Source organism: Trachypithecus francoisi, unplaced genomic scaffold (assembly GCF_009764315.1).
Source record: "Trachypithecus francoisi isolate TF-2019V2 unplaced genomic scaffold, Tfra_2.0 Lachesis_group9, whole genome shotgun sequence".
NCBI lineage: Eukaryota > Metazoa > Chordata > Mammalia > Primates > Cercopithecidae > Trachypithecus > Trachypithecus francoisi.
The window spans coordinates 49,084,538-49,101,560 of record NW_022681474.1 but is presented as its reverse complement, the minus strand read 5'-3'; the positions used below and the strand labels follow the sequence as shown (position 1 = coordinate 49,101,560).

Genomic DNA, 17,023 nt, shown 5'->3' with positions numbered 1-17,023 from the left:
CAGGGATATTGGTCTGTAGTGTTTTGGTTTTGTTGTCTTTGCCAGATTTTGGTAGCAAGATGATACTGGTTTTCAATAGGATTGGTACCAGTTCTTCTTTGTATGTCTGGTAGAATTAAGCCATGAATCCATCTGGTCCAGGGCTTTTTTTGGTTGGTAAGTTTTTATTATTGATTCATTTGCAGAGTTCATTATTTGTTCACAATTTCAATTTCTTCTTAATTTAATCTTGGGAGGTAGTATGTTTCTAGAAATGTATTCGTTTTTCCCTAGATTTTCTAGTTTGTGTGCATGGAGGTGTTTGTAATAGTCTCTGTGGGATCAGTTGTAAGTTGTCACTTTTGTCCTTTTTGATTGTAGTCATTTGGATCTTGTCTCTTTTTTTGGTGAATCTAGCCATCAGTGATTTGTGTGTGCTTTCAAAGAATCAGCCCTTTGTTTTATTGATCTTTTGTGTATTTTTTGTCTCAATTTTGTTTAGTTCTCCTCTGATTTTAGTTAATTCTTTTGTGGGCTTCGATATTAATTTCTTCTTGTTTTTCTAGTTCTATGTGTGATGTTAGGTTGTTATTTTGACATCTTTCTATCTTCTTAATGTAGATATTTAGCACTATAAACTCTCTTTTGAATACTGCTTTTGCAATTTCTCAGAGGTTTTGGTATGATGTGTCTCTCATAGAGACCTTTTACCTCCTTGGTTAGATGTACTCATTTTAAAGAATGTTTTGCTTTCTGCCTTAATTTTGTTGTCTATCCAAAACTAATTCAATAGCAAGTTGGTTAGTTTCCATGTAACTGTGTGATGTTAAGGTTCCTATTGGTATTGATTCCTATTTTTACTCTGCTGTGGTCTGAGAATACGCTTGATATGATTTATTCTTTTTAATCTATTGAGGCTTGCTTTATAACTAAGTATGTGGTCAATCTTAGAGCATGTTCTGTGTGAAAATGAGAATAATGTATATTCTGTGGTTGTTGGGCGAAGTGTTCTGTAGATGTCTATTAGGTCCAATTGGTCAAGTGTCAAATTTAAATCCAAAATTTTTTTTGTTCATTTTCTGCCTCAATGATCTGTCTAATGCTGTCACTGGGGTGTTGAAGACCACACTATTATTGTTTGGCTCTCTGAATATTTTTCCTAAGTCAATAAATAATTGTTCTTTATTATTTATTGAGCAATTATTTTATTATTTATAGAGCAACATAGGTGCTCCTATGTTGGGTGCAGATATATTCAGGATAGTTAAATTTTTCACTGAATTGAACTCTTTATTATATAATAATGCCCTTCTGTGGGAGCACTCTCCCACAACAGTGTTTTGCTGTTGTTGGTTTAAGTTCCGTTTTGTGTCACAAGAGTAGTGACCTCTGCTCTTTTTTATTTTTCATTTGTGTGATAGACTTTTTTCCCATCCATTTACTTTGAGTCTATTTGGGTTATTACATGTAAGATAGGCCTCTTGAAGACAGCAGTAAGATTAAGTCTTTTTAATCCAATTTGCCACTCTATATTTTTTAAATGTAGTGTGTATGCCATTTTGCATTCAAGGTTAATACTGACATGTGAAGTTTTGTACCTGTTGTAGTGTTGTTAGGTAGTAGCTTTGTGGTCTTAATTGTGTAGTTGCTTTATAAGGCATGTGGACTATGTGCTTACATGTGCTTTTGTGGTATCATTCCTTTGCTTCCATGTTTAGAACTCCCTTAAGCACCTTTTTTCAGGCCAGTTTGGTGGTGACAAATTCCTTTAGCAATCACTTGTCTAGGAAAGATTTTATTTCTCTTTCATTTATGAAGCTTATTTTGATGAGAAATGAAATAATTGGTTGACATTTATTTTATTTAAGTATGCTAAAAATGTGCCCCAAATCTCTTCTCACTTGTAAAGTTTCTGCTGAGAAGTCTGCTGTTAGTCTGACGGGTTTTCCTTTATAGGTAATATAGCCCTTTTCTCCAGCCACCTTAAAGATTTTTCCCTTTGCATTGACTTTGGATAGTCTGATGATTATGTGCCTTGGGGATGCATCTTGTATAGTATCTTACAGGAGTTCTTTTGATTTCTTATGTCTGCATGCAACCTCTCTAGCAAAACTGGGGAAATTTTCCTGAATTATATCTTCAAATATGTTTTCCAAGTTGTTGAATTTATCTTCTTCTCTCTGGAATGACAATAAGTGGTAGATTTGATCGCTTTACATTATCCCATATTTCTCAAGGGCTTTGTTAATTCTTTTGTTTCTTTTATCTTTATTCATATCTGACTGGGTTGATACAAAGGACTGTTCTCAGAGCTCTGAAATTCTTTCTTCTGCTTTCTCTAGTCTGTTGTATTTTGAAATTCCTATAGTAAATTTTTCAATTCCAGAAGTTCTGCTTGATTCTTTCTTAATATAACTATGTCATCTTTCAAATCCTAGATAATTTTTCTGCTTTGTTTGTGTTGGATTTCAGCTTTCTCTTGGATCTCATTAGGTATCCTTGCCTCCCATATTCTGAGTTATATATCTGTCATTTCAAACATTTCATTTTGATTAGGATCCATTGCTGGGAAGCTATTGTGCTCCTTTGGAGGTGACAAAACACTCTGGCTTTTTGTATTTTCGGAGTTCTTGCACTGGTCCCTTCTTATCTGAGGGAGCTGACATTTCTTTTTTTAATTTGCTATAATTTGGACTTTTGATTTTTTTAATCCTTTTTTCTCTTGAGGGTATGACTGTGGTGTATGTTGTATATGATTGATAGGCTTCATTTCTGAGCATTCTCAGAGGCCTATGGCTCTGTATGGGTTCCTTGGTTTCATATAGTTTACTTTGTTGGCTTTCTCAGACATTGCTTGGTGTAGGAATATATTTTTGCTTGATGATGTAATACAGGCTGCAGTCCAGTGGATGGGACTTAAGAATAAGAGCCAGTTGGAGAGTTACTCTGCATATATTCACCCTCAGTGCAGATGGGGGTGTGTTGCGGGAAGTCAGGGACCCCGAACAGAGGGACCAGCTGAAGCCATGGCAGAAAAACATAAATTGTGAAGATTTCATGGACATTTATTAGTTCCCTAAATTAATACTTTTATAATTTCTTTGCCTGTCTTTACTGCAGTCTCTGAACATAAATTGTGAAGATTTCATGGACACTTATCACTTCCCCAATCAATACCCTTGTGATTTCCTATGCCAGTCTTTAATCTCTTAATCCTGTCATCTTCTTCATAAGCTGAGGAGGATGAATGTCACCTCAGGACTCTGTGAGGATTATGTCAACTGCCCAAATTGTTTGTAGAGCATGTGTGTTTGAACATTGTGAAATCTGGGCATCTTTTTAAAAAGAACAGGATAACAGCGATGTTCAGGGAACAAGAGAGGTGGCTTTGAACTGGCCACCGGTGAGCCAGACGGAACAGAGCTATATTTCTCCTCTTTCAAAAGCAAATAGGAGAAATATCGCTGAATTCATTTTCTCAGCAAGGAACATCCCTGAGAAAGAGAATGCGCCCTGAGGGTATGCCTATGAACGGCCCCCTCAAGGCGTGCCATCTGTTATGGTCAAAGCCGAAGGGATGAAATAAGCCATGGTCTCCTGTACGCTCCCAGGCTTATTAGGATGAGGAAAATTCCCACCTAATAAATTTTGGTCAGACAGGTTTTCTGCTCTCAAACCCTCTTTCCTGATAAGATGTTATCAATGACAATGCCTGCCCAAAACTTCATTAGCAATTTTAATTTTGCCCCATCCGGTGGTCCTGTGATCTCTGTCCTGTGATCTTGCCCTGTCTCCATTTGCTTTGTGATATTTTATTACCTTGTGAAGCATGTGATCTCTGTGACCCACACCCTATTCGTGCACTCCCTCCCCTTTTGAAAATCGCTAATAAAAACTTGCTGGTTTTACACTCGGGTAACATCATGGATCCTGCTGACATGTGATGTCTCCCCCGACACCCAGCTTTAAATTTCTCTCTCTTGTGCTATTTCCCTTTATTTCTCCAACCAGCCGAGACACTTAGGAAATAGAAAAGAACCCATGTTAAACATCGGGAGTGGGTTCTCCCAGTAGGGGTGCTAAGAGAGAAGTCAAATATCACCCTCCCCCAGCACAGCTGGTCTTAACGGAGGTGGAGCAACTGGAAAAGTCCAATAAGTGCCTCTTTCAACCCACACTCCTAGAACTCTAATGAGAAGAGCTGCTGCCACATCCACAACAGTGCACTTACCAGGAGGGCTGGGGTCAAGAGATGACCCCCAGGCCGGGCGCGGTGGCTCAAGCCTGTAATCCCAGCACTTTGGGAGGCCGAGACGGGCGGATCACGAGGTCAGGAGATCGAGACCATCCTGGCTAACACGGTGAAACCCCGTCTCTACTAAAAATACAAAAAAAAAACTAGCCGGGCGAGGTGGCGGGCGCCTGTAGTCCCCGCTACTTGGGAGGCTGAGGCAGGAGAATGGAGTGAACCCGGGAGGCGGAGCTTGCAGTGAGCTGAGATCTGGCCACTGCACTCCAGTCCGGGCGACAGAGTGAGACTCCGCCTCAAAAAAAAAAAAAAAAAAAAAAGAGATGACCCCCACTCCAAGTCTGTTCCTGGCCTTTGGTTTTGCACCCTTTAGCAGCTGGTGCTGTGCTCTTGTTTCCTTGGGCTTTGGTGGGTTGTGTTTCCCCCAACCCTTAAGGGCAGTCCTCACAAGGATTGGATCTCAAGGCAAATGGGATCTGCCTCCCTCCCTCTCCCCAGAGCTGGTGGAGCACTCTCCCACAAATGATCAAGGAAGCAGACTGGAGTGCCCAACAATGACACATGCAGACTGGTTTCATGTGGCAAACCTGTCCCTGACTCCAAGTCACACCACCCAGGAGAATCATTGCTTTATCTCTCGTAACTCTGCCCCGTTCCAGTCCTGAAACAGGAAAGAGCCTAATTCCATACCTACTGCTGGGGCACTCTCCACACTCGCCACTCACTCATTTCTGACTGTGGGGGTGCTTCCCCTGCTACAGAGCAAGCACTCTAATCTCTGGCCAAAGACTAAAATGTCTGCAGTGGCCACCATTGCCAAACATTGACTGTATGATCCCAGATTAAAAATGGCATCCTTCTCTCAGTCCATGTCTGGGAAAATGCCTGCAGATTCTCTGGGATCTTTCCTTCACTGTGTCTTTCAGCCCTTCTCCATGCTAATTCCTGGGCTTGGGAGAAACAGAGTGTTCTCCCTTGGCCTGGGTTGCACCAATCCCTAGTGAAACGTGAGAGCCACACAGGGAGAGTGGCTACTCCTCTCATGTACTGAGGCTTCACTCACTTTGTCAGCAAAACACCATATAGTGGCTGCTTTGCCCACCTTCTCTTCATGAGGTTTGATATATCCTTCACTATCCTGGTGAATTTTCATTTTCCTTCTTGAGTTAAGTGTCATAGAGTTGATCTTTACATGCTGTTTTGCTATTTCCAAGTGGCTGAGGCACACTGAAAGCTACTTATATTGCTTCTGATTTTAAAGGAAACAGTTCTAGATTTTTATAACTGAATAACTTACATGTAGTCAGTTACTGATAGATATCCTTTATGAGATTCAGGAGCTTCCTTCTATTACTAGTTTGCTAGGGATTTTATTACTGACTACATGTGAATAGTATGGATAGATTCTCTGTATCTATTGATGTGTTTTGCTCCTTTAGTCCTTAATGTGGTAAAATACAGTAACAGGTGGTCTAATGTTAAATTATCCATGCTTTCTTGGATAATTCACATCAGACATGACACATTATCTTTTTATATGCTAAGAATTTATTTGAAAAATTTTTCAGACTTTGCTCCCCATTCATGAGTGGGATTGGCCTATAATTTTGTTTTCTTGTACTGTCCTCACATGGCTTTGTTATTATTCTTATAAAATAAGATTATATTCTCTAGTGGAATATGTATACCCTTAGAATTGTCTGTTACTTGAGTATTTGGTAGAATTCAGATGCAAAACTGTCAGTCTTTTGTTGTTGTTGCCATTGTTTTTGTTTTAGTATTTTTAGTGCAGATATTTTTTAGTCTCTGGTTTAATTTTGTTAATTTTTTTTTCCTTTTTGACTCAACTTTAATTGTACCTTCTAGTAATTGTGCTTCCTTTTTCAAGTTTATAAAGTACCATTACGTGACCTTATTAATTTTTAATCTCTATTATATATTTTGGCATTCCCTCCTTTTTTTATTCTTAATATTGATTTTATTTCTTCTTTATTCAATCTTTCTGAACATTTTCAAATGAGTTTTTAAAAACTATGCATTATATTTCTTTTTTTTTTTGTAGTTTGATTTCACTTTCAAATTTCTTAGGTTGGATTCTTAGTTTATAGATTTTCAAATTTTCTTTTTTCCTAATATAAGCATTTAAATTTCCATGCTTCTCTTGAATTACCGCTTCTCTGCATTTTACAAACTTCAATATTTAGTGGTTTCATTTTTACACTCTAAACATTTTCTAATATTTATTATGATTTTATCTTTGACCTATGTCAAAGTGTGTGTATTAGAAGTGTGTATTTTTAATTTCTAAACATGTGGGACTTTTTCAGTAAAAAAAAAGTTTTACTGTTGAAATCTAATATAATTGCATTATTGATAGGAAATATGATCTGTGTACTGATCATTCTTTTACATTTGTTGAGGTTTGATTAATACCCCATTATATGGACAATTTTGGTAATTATTAATGTGTGTTTGAAAAAGTGTGTAGTTTCCCATTACTGAGTGCACAGTTCTGTTTCTCCATTAGATTGAACTTGGGCTATTGAACTTGGGCTAGATTGAACTTGGGCTATTAATTGGGCTATTTGAATCTTCTGTATTCTTGTATCTTTGCCCCTTTGTCATCTGTTTGACCTTGTACCACCAGTTTATACAACTCTAGGGGAAATGTTTACACAGAGCTTTGTTCTCAACTTGCTGTGCATCAAAATCAGCCATGAAAGTTTTATTTTCGTTTGTTTACTTATTTACTTTTTACAGACAAGGTCTCACTTTGTTGCCCAGGCTGGAGTGCAATGACACAATCATAGCTCACTCTAACTTCGAACTCCTGGGCTCAAGCAATGTTCCTGCCTCAGACTCCTGAGTACCTGGAATGTAGGTGTGTGCCATCATGCCCAGACAACCCCCATAAAGTTTTTAAAATGCAAATACCTGTTACCTACCCCCATGCTGATTCACTATCTCTGAGGTGAGGCCTAGAAAACTGCATTTGTAAAGGCCCCATATGATTATAATGAACAATCAAGATCAAGAAGCCCTATTTTGGGTCTGGTGTGGTGGTTTATGCCTGTAATCCTAGTACTTTGGTAGGCTGAGGTGGACATATCACTTGAGCTCAGGAGTTTGATACCAGGCAAAACCCTGTCTCTACAAAAAAAATACAAAAATTAGCTGGGCGTGGTGGTGTGTGCCTGTAGTCCCAGCTCCTCAGGAAGCTGAGACAGAAGAATCACTTGAGCCTGGGAGGCGGAGGTTGCAGTGAGGCGAGATCACGCCATTGCACTCCAGCCTGGGTGATGGGAGTAAAACCTGACAAAAAAAATAAAAAATAAAAAGCCCTAGTTTTTTGTTAGATTACTCTTGATTATACTCCCACTAATGTCTTGCAAAATAAATTCTCCTATACATTAAGAGCCAGCCCTCTCTTAAATCTATGCAATAAACAAGATCATTAAATACTTCAAGATAGCTATGGGCAAATGTGATTTGCGACCCTTTGCGACCTCCTAAGAATACCAGCAAAGGGAAATCTAGGGTAGAACAACCACAGCATACAATACTTAGGCCTGGGTCCTCCCAAGAGTAGCAGGAGAGTCTCTCCAGTTATGGTACCTTCTTACTCTTGTTAGATATTTATAGAGAAACACAGGACACTAGTTTGCCAGGGGATATCAGAAAAGATTCTTTAATAAATACTCAGGAAGGGAGTTGAGCATAAGCAATCTGGTGTGGTACAAGGGCCTGCAGCAATGAAATCACCTGAGAGCTTGTTAGAAATACAGAATCTCAGGCCCCACCCTAGACTTCTGAACAAAAATCTGCTTTTTAACAAGATCCCCAGATAATTTGTATGTATATTCAAGTTTGAGACACATTTTAAAAATGCAGAGAGATTCACGTTTCTAACAAGCTCCCCGATGATGCCAATTCTTCTAGTAGAAGGACAAGCTTTATATAGTAGGGTTTATATTACAAGAAATTAAACAGAGGGAGGAAATCCTTAAAACCATTCAGGGATGCCCATTTCCTATTACCAGCACCAAAAAAATGCTATGTGGGTTTTGAATGTTTATGAAACCCAAAAAGCACATCCTCCCACAAATTTAACATAATATGGAAGGGTACAGAATGTTGTCTTTGTCAACCAGTAGAGAGATTCAAACACCCAAGGGAAGAATGCCGAAAACAATTAGAATCTCTCACCTTCTTTGTTGATTTCTCTACACAAGACAGTCTGCTTCTGCCTGTATGCCTCAAATTCACAAATTCTCCTCTGCAAATTTTCATGGGCAGGCTGCAGCTTTCTGCCCTCTGCGCTTTTCACTGCTGTCATTGGACTGTCTGTTATCTTAAGCAGCCACAGCTGGGGAAGGAATCCACAGAGAACATATTTTCCTATTGATATGAGCAACATGTTTTCAGTTTGGTTTTTCACAACTGAGCAGCTTGCACACAGCCTACACTCACATCCCTGCCTGGTTGATCCTAGGTCTGCCCGTTTGAGCTACATTTCTGAAAGTCAAGCTGGTTTAAAGTCAAGCAAAGCAGAGGCTGGACCTTCCTTGGGGCAGGTTCAATTCTCATGGTCCTCACTGGCCTTTTACTGAAGTACTCCCTATCACTCTTGGTAAACGTGAAGCTTATCTCTCAGAGTGTTTTCAGGAAGAGCTCTGTGATGATATTCCTGGAGTTTTGAATATTTTTAAAAAAATATTAAAGCTCTGATAGCTTGGAGAACAGTGTATCTGGACATAAAGGCGTTGACTATCACTTTCTTTCCTCATGTTTCTTGAACACATTGTTCCTCTTCATTCTTGCTTTGCCGGTTGCTGGAAAGCATTCTGATGCCAACATGATTCTCTTTTCTTTCTTGACTGTATGACCTTTTTTTGCCTGGAGGCCCAGAAGGAATTTTTTATCCTTATCTTTAAATTGTGAAAGTTTCACAAGGATATACCTCAGAGTTGAACGTTACTGGTTAATTTTCCAAACATACAGGGTAAAATATTGATATACAGATACAGATCTCTTTCATTTACAAACCTTTTACATTACAGTTGTAAATATTAGTTTCATTTCATATTTTGACTTTCTGCTTCAGAGATTCCAATAATAGGTATTTTGGATCTTCTTTGCCTATCTTCCATTTGTATTTTTTTCTGATCTTTTTAACCTCTATCTTAATTGTATTTATTTCTTTTTATTCTGTTTTGTTATTTCACTTCATTATCCTATGGAAACATATTATTTATCCTTCATTTCTTTGACTGTCCTTTTCTTACAAATTCTGTCCTGAATTTGATCAGTTCTTATTTTGCTTCTTTTTCTTTAACATTTTTTTAGTCATTTTTCTTCTGGGATTTTAATTTTAACTCAAAGTTTTAAATTTTGAAGCAAGAGCCTCTTTAATACCTACAAATTATTGTTTAATAGTATTGAATTTTTGTTAGAGTATATGTTACAGTTTTTTTTTCTGTTTCATTTTTGTTTTAGAGAAATGTTTTATCATTTATTTAATGATATTGCATCTCACTTTCTATTTTCTATTTATGCTTGTGTGACTTTCTGTCTTTCTTCTGCCATTTTCCTTCCTTTTAAAATGTCTCCTATTTTTATAGATTAGCAATTGATCCCCTTCTAGATGGGAAGAATAAAAACCTTTAGAGAAGTTGCTAAGTTTCCTAGTTCAAGAGCATCCTTCGCTCTTGGTACAAAGAGAATTTCTTTGGGCATAAAATCATGAATGGAGAAAGCTAAAATGTCTTCTGATTCATCAATTCTCTCTCTCTCTCTTTTTTTTATAGAATTGTGAATTCCCTCTACCTGCTTCCTTCTTCATTTACCACCAACCTACCCAGAGATGCCTCTCTCTAGCTACCTTCTCTTCCGCAGAACAGAGTCTTCCAGGATTATGTCTTTGGTTCTGCACATTTTCAAGTCTGTTTATTTAAATTATTTAGTAATCAGTGCTCCAACTTACGAAGACTCTGCCCTGTTTTACATTCTCTCACTCATGGTGAAATCCTCTTTCTGGAAATAATGTTATCAGTGTCCATTGCCACTGTGACCTGCTGCACTCAACTCTTCCCTTTTGATTTTCTGCCTGACTGTCCACACTGAGCTGAGCTCCAGAACAAGCTCTACTATGGGTGTTTATTCTCCCATTTGCATGTAATTCTCAATCTGAATTGTGCTTCTAAATAATGCATGGGTAAAAAAAGATCGAAATGGGCAATTGGTAGTTTAAAATTGAATGATGATGAAAACACAACATATCAAATTACAACCATGATGGAAAACAACATGGAAGTGCCTAAAGAAATCAAAAATAGAACCACTATATGACCCAGCAATCCTTCTTCTGGGTTTATACCAAAAGGAAATGAAATCCTCCCATATCATAAAGATATCTGGACTCCTGTGTTCATTGCAGCATTATTCACAATAGCTAAGATGTGGAAATAGCCTAAATGTCTGTTGAGGAATTAATGGATAAAGAAACTGAAATTCTAATAGACATATATATAAGGAATGAGGCCTTACCATTTGCCACATCATAGGTAAGCGTGGATGACATTATACTAAGTGAAATAGTGAAATAAGCTGCACACAGAAAGAAAAATATTGTATGATCTCATTTATATGTGGGATCTTTAAAAAAATGTTCAAATATATGGAGATAAAGAACAAAACAGTGGTTACCGGGGTGGAGAGGGAAGGAGGTTTGAAGGAAATGGGGAGATGGAGGTCAGAAGATACAAAGTAACAGATATGTAGGATGAACAAGTCTCCAGGTCTAATGTACAGCATGAGGACTATGGGTAATAAAATTATACTGTATTTGAGATTCATGCTAAATGAGTGGATTTAACTGTTCTTGACACAAAAACAAAAAATAATGGGAATTATGTAGATGATAGATGTGTTAATTTGTTTCAACAGGAACCAATCTACTATCTATATGTATACCATAATGTCATGTGGTATATCTTGAATATACAGAGTAAAATTTATATTTAAAGGCAATTTGTCATGAAACACTGATATTTTAAAATAAGAAAGTTCTCAATTCAATGATCACAGCTTCTATCTTTTTTTAAAAAAGAACAAATTAAAAACAAAATAATCAAAGTAAGGAAATCATAAAAACTAGAGTTAAATAAGTGAAATAACTGAAGAACAACAGAGAAAAAAACTAGTGAGCATAGTACCCAATAGACAGTCTTTCAAGTCACACTCCTCTTCCTCTCTCCTGTCTGACAATCCCCAGGGTCTGTCATTCCCATCTTTAGGTCTATGTGTGCTGAATGTTTAGCTCCCAGTTATAAGTGAGAACATGCAGTATTTGGCTTTGTGTTCTGGTATTAGTTCACTTAGGATTATGTCCCTCAGCTCTATCCTTGTTGCTGCAAAGGACATGATTTCATTCTTTTTTATGACTGCATAGTATTTCATGGTGTACGTTGGGCACTATGTTCACTACCTGGGTCCAGTATTCCCATGTAGCAACCCTACGCATGTATTTCCTGCATCTAAGATAAAAGCTGAAATTTAAAAAATTAAAGAACAAATAATAACTCAAGCTTTCACCTTAGCAAATGACAAAAATAAGAGCACACTAAACTCAAGGCAAGTAGAAGAAAAAAAAAGACTAAAAGCTTCTTTGAAAAAGTCAGTAAAATTAATAATCTTTTAGCTAGACTGGCCCGAAGAGGAAAAAGGAAGAAGATATAAATTACCAATTTTAGAAAAGAGGAAGATAACATCACTATATGTTTTAAAGGGGTAATAAATATTTTGACAAGTTATTGCCAATGAATCCAATGACTTAGATACAAGAGAGAAATTCCTAGAAAGACACTAGCTGCCAAAACTCACTCAAGAAGAAATAGATCATTTTAAAATTCCTATATTTTTTTAAAAATTCAATTTGTAGGAACTTTTTTAAACATTCACACACACACCAAAAAAAACCCCAAGCACTAATTTCATGAATTTTATCAAATCTTCAAGGATGAAATCATGAAAATTTTGCACAAACCCTTCCAGAAAATTGAAGAAAAGAGAAGACTTCCTAGCACATTCTATGAGGTCAGTGACACTGTGATACCCATACCAGATAGAGACATTATAAGAAAAACAAAAGTTGGACACCAATATCTTCAATAAATTTATATATAAAACAACAAAAATTTGAGTAAAGCAAATACAATAATGCACAAACAGGAAAATGTGTTATGACCAAGTGAGGCTTATCAGAGGAATGCAAGGTCTACTCATATTTAATATCAATTAATGTAATTCACTATAATAACAGACTTATAAAAATTATCTCAACAGATGCAGAAAGGGCATTTGACAAGAATCAGCATTCATCCCTGATAAAAACCCTGTGCCTAGTAGGATAGAAATGTTTTCAATAGGACAATGAAGTGTATTAAAAACCTACAGGTAATATCATACTTAATGCTGAAAGACTGAAAACTTGTCTAAAATTAAAAGCAAGGTAAAGATGTTCACTCTGACCACTGCTTTTCAAAATAGTGCTGAAATTTCCAGCCAGTACAATAAGACACGAAAAGGAAATAAAAGGCACCCAAATTAGAAAGGAAAATTAAAATTATGTCTCTCTGCAAATCTCATCTATTTGACATTATTCAGGAGGCTCTAGCTAGTGCAATAGGTCAAGAAAAAGAAATTGGCCGGGCGCGGTGGCTCAAGCCTGTAATCCCAGCACTTTGTGAGACCGAGACGGGCAGATCACGGGTCAGGAGATCGAGACCATCCTGGCTAACACAGTGAAACCCCGTCTCTACTAAAAAAATACAAAAAACTAGCCGGGCGTGGTGGCGGGTGCCTGTAGTCCCAGCTACTCGGGAGGCTGAGGCAGGAGAATGGCGTGAACCCAGGAGGCGGAGCTTGCAGTGAGCTGAGATCCAGCCACTGCACTCCAGCCTGGGCGACAGAGTGAGACTCCGTCTCAAAAAAAAAAAAAAAAAAAAAGAAAAAGAAAAAAAGAAAAAGAAATTAAATGCGTCTTGATTACAAAATAAGTAAAAATGTCTTATTTGCAAGTGACATTATGATTTATGTAGAAAATTCTGTGGAGTCTACACAAAAGCTTCTGGAACTAATAAAGGAGATACAAAATATTGCAGATTAAAAAATTACATTGCAAAAATCAATGATATTTCTGTATACCAGCAACAAATATTTGGAAATTGAAACAAAATATGGCATCACTTACAATTACATCAAAAATATAAAATTCTTATGGATAAATTTGACAAAATACATGTAAACTTTGTGCACTGAAAGCCTACAAAATTTGGTTGGAAAAATGTAAAAATGTAAATAGTGGAGATACATATCGTGCCTTGGAATGGAATATTCAGTATCTTTTATTTATTTATTTTTTGAAACAGGGTCTCACTCTGTCACCCAGCCTGGAGTGCAGTGGCACAGTAACTGCTCACTGCTGTCTTGACCTCCTGGCTCAAGCAATTCATCCACCTCAGCCTCCTGAGTAGCTGGGACTATAGGTGGGCACCACCAGACTCAGCTAAATTTTTTAATGTTTTCATAGAGACAGGATTTCGCCACAATGCCCAAGGTGGTCTCAAACTCCTGAGCTCAAGTGATTCACCTGCCTCATCAATATTTTTAAGATTTCAATTAGTGTGAAACAAATCTATAGATTTGCTGTGTTCCAAACCAAAATCTCAGCAAACCATTTAAAAGTATAAATTGAAAACCTGTTGCTAAAATGTATATGAAAATGCAAAGGACATAGAATAGCAACCCCCCAAAAAACTGTAGGAAAGAGTTAGACAAGTAGACTAACAAAATATAATAGTGAGCCTATATATATATATATAATATATATATGATTTCTTAGATTCAACAGAAAAGCACAATCCAAAATAGAAAAACACATTAAATTGGATTTAATCAAAATTAAGAATTTCTCATCTTCAGAGGATACTGTTAACATAATAAAAGGACAAATTACACAGACTGGGAGAAAAAAAATTGCAATCACATAAAGAACCACCTGCATAATATTGAATTGACAAATTCTGCAGGTAGACACCTGATAAAGAACATGTAACCAAAATATACAAACTCTAATGCAGTGAAAAGGAAAGATTTCTTTAAACCGTTAAAATATAAGACATACAAACAAGATTTCACTACACATCTATTAGAAAGTCTGAGATTAAAAAACTGACCATAACAACTGTTATCAAGGATGTGGAACAACTGGAACTCTCATTCACTTCTGAATGTAAAATGTGAAACACTTTGTAAAACAGCAGTTTCATTAAAAAATTAAACATATATCTACCATTCTGCTTCGAGGTATAATAATTTCCCAAGAGAAATTAAAGCATATGTACATAGAAAGACTTATATATTAATGTCAATAGTAGCTTTTTGTTTGTGGTAGTCAACAATTGGAAACAACACAAATATCCATCTGCAGCATAAAAGAATTGCTGTATGTCCATATGATGGAATTCTACTCAACAATAAAAATGGGTGAAAAAACTACTAATATACTACACAATGACACAGATGCATCTCAAAATAATTATGGTTAGTGAAAGAACCCAGATAAAAAACAGTGCATACTATATCATTCCATTTATATGAAATCCCAGAAAATGCAGAGTAATTTACAGTAGCAGGAAGTAGTTCAGTACTTGCCTGGGGATAAGGAGTTGGAAAGGCAGAGGATGAAATGACAAACAGGCAGAAGGCAACCTTTAGGTTTGATGGATATGTTCATTATCCTGATTGCAAAATGGTTTCTGGATGGTTTCATAGATATATACTTACATGCACTTACCAAATTGTATACTTTTTATATGTGTAGTTTATTATAAATCAAGTATACTTCAATAAAGCTGTTAAAAAGTTTGAAAATGAAATACCACTCATGAAGATATTGTAAATGTAAATAATAGAGGGGATTTAAGTCACGATATAACTATCTGCTGGGAAAAGGCAATCCGCACCTACAGTGATTTAGTCAAAGTGGCTTATGAGTAAAATATGACTAGAAAATACAAAGACAAACGTCTGAAATTTGGATTTATTGAACCAAGCACTATTAATTCCTAGAGCTTGGTGTGTTATTCCACCTCTGGAAACAGATTTTGAATTTGTGGACAGAGAACACACATACATAAACTCATATGCCTATATAAATCCCTAACTTTCATGGCAAAGGATATAAATCTTAACAGAAGCATAGTGGTGGCCCCAGGTCAGAAACAGGCACAGCCTGCCATTGTGGGATCTTGAAAAAAATATTTATAAATTTGATGATTTCCTGCTTCGTGAACCCTGTTAAGCAAGAATTGCAATTGCAAAGGCACAACCTCTTTATCAAGGGTAGAAAGAAGAGTTAGCAGCAGCAGTCCCTAGCACTTTCTGTTCTCCAGCTCCCCAGGGACCCAGAAATACCATCCTATGGCTGTGAGGAAACTTCGTCTACTAGCGGCACAAAGTCATCAATGTTTTAGGTTCGTTTTCGAGGAAGGTACAATGTCTTATTTGAAAAAATCATAATAATGCTTAATGTCCCAAAATTAGTCAAGTAAAACTCTTAGGAGATCACAAGTAAAGAGACATTTTTCAAGACTGTATATTATATAAAGAAAAAAGATACAAACGATACAATTTATTGATAAGACTCTTGAAATTAACACAGGATTAATGACTCATATGCTCAGAGAAAATCAGAACAGGCTTTGGGTAAATTTTCTGTAACAAATAAAATCACACAATATCAATCACTATCATGTGTGCATGAAAGAGGAAATGCCTCACACTATTGGATGAAACTGACAACTTTCAAAAGATGAATGGGTTCTAGGTATGTGTGTGTAATACTTATAATGGAAAAATGCTTGATAAATATTTGTGTTCTTTCAGAAGAGATAGTTGTTTTATTAAATGATTCCTTTTATGAAACAAAATATAGATAGAAAAAATATCTTTGGCATAGCGCTGTGAAATTTGAAAGTACAAATCTTCCATTCCTTAAGAAAATTAGAAAATAACATAATAAAATCACCTCTCTTTGATCAAGAAAAGTATTTTTAAATATATTGAATTTCCCTTCTCAGGAGAGAAACAGTGTCTGTAATAGGAAAATTGTAAAGAGTCTGAAGTACTTTGTTTGTTCAAGCCCTATGTTATAAATTGCTTTTCTTTGCTGATAAGAAAAGCTAAGAATTCAGAATATTCATGATCCAGGAAGCTAAACAAAAACCTGCCCATGAACTAATCAGGTTGAGACAAATATGTAAAACTAAAATGTGATTCTGTTCAATCATAAGTGACAAATTCCCTAAGTTGTGTTTTCCTGTCATTCAATATAAAGAGATAAGTATTTTCTTGTCAATTTTACTAATTAATACAGTTACATCTACAATGCAATCTTTATCTTTCAGTCTTGAGAGAATTGTTAGGAATCACAAAAACGTCTTCAGAGGAAAAGCAGAGGGTGAGTTCAGGAAGGGCCTGTTCTACTTATCTCTCCTTTCATTTGTATTGCAAAACCATCACCAAGTATTTTTCTGTCTTCCTTTACTCCAAAAAGATACAAAGAGCTAGAGCAGATTCTAGTTCAGAGAATGCCCATCAGAATCAATAATCTTCCTGTTGCCAGAAAGTCAAAAACAATTAAGGGCATTCCTGACAGTATTAAAACCTAAGTATATTACAAAAATATTGCTTAGTGTTTGAAATTCCCAATGGAGCACCCCGGAAGTGTGCAAA

General features: G+C 36.4%; 1 long non-coding RNA gene across 1 annotated transcript in view; it reads right to left on the bottom strand.

Moving 5' to 3' along the window:
• LOC117082406 overlaps positions 1–8,526 on the bottom strand; it is a 58,504-nt gene extending 49,978 nt beyond the window's left edge. Inside the window, exon 1 of the long non-coding RNA XR_004436601.1 lies at positions 8,435–8,526. This is a non-coding gene — a long non-coding RNA (uncharacterized LOC117082406). The remainder of the gene's footprint in view (positions 1–8,434) is intronic.
• Positions 8,527–17,023: the final 8,497 nt, after the last annotated feature.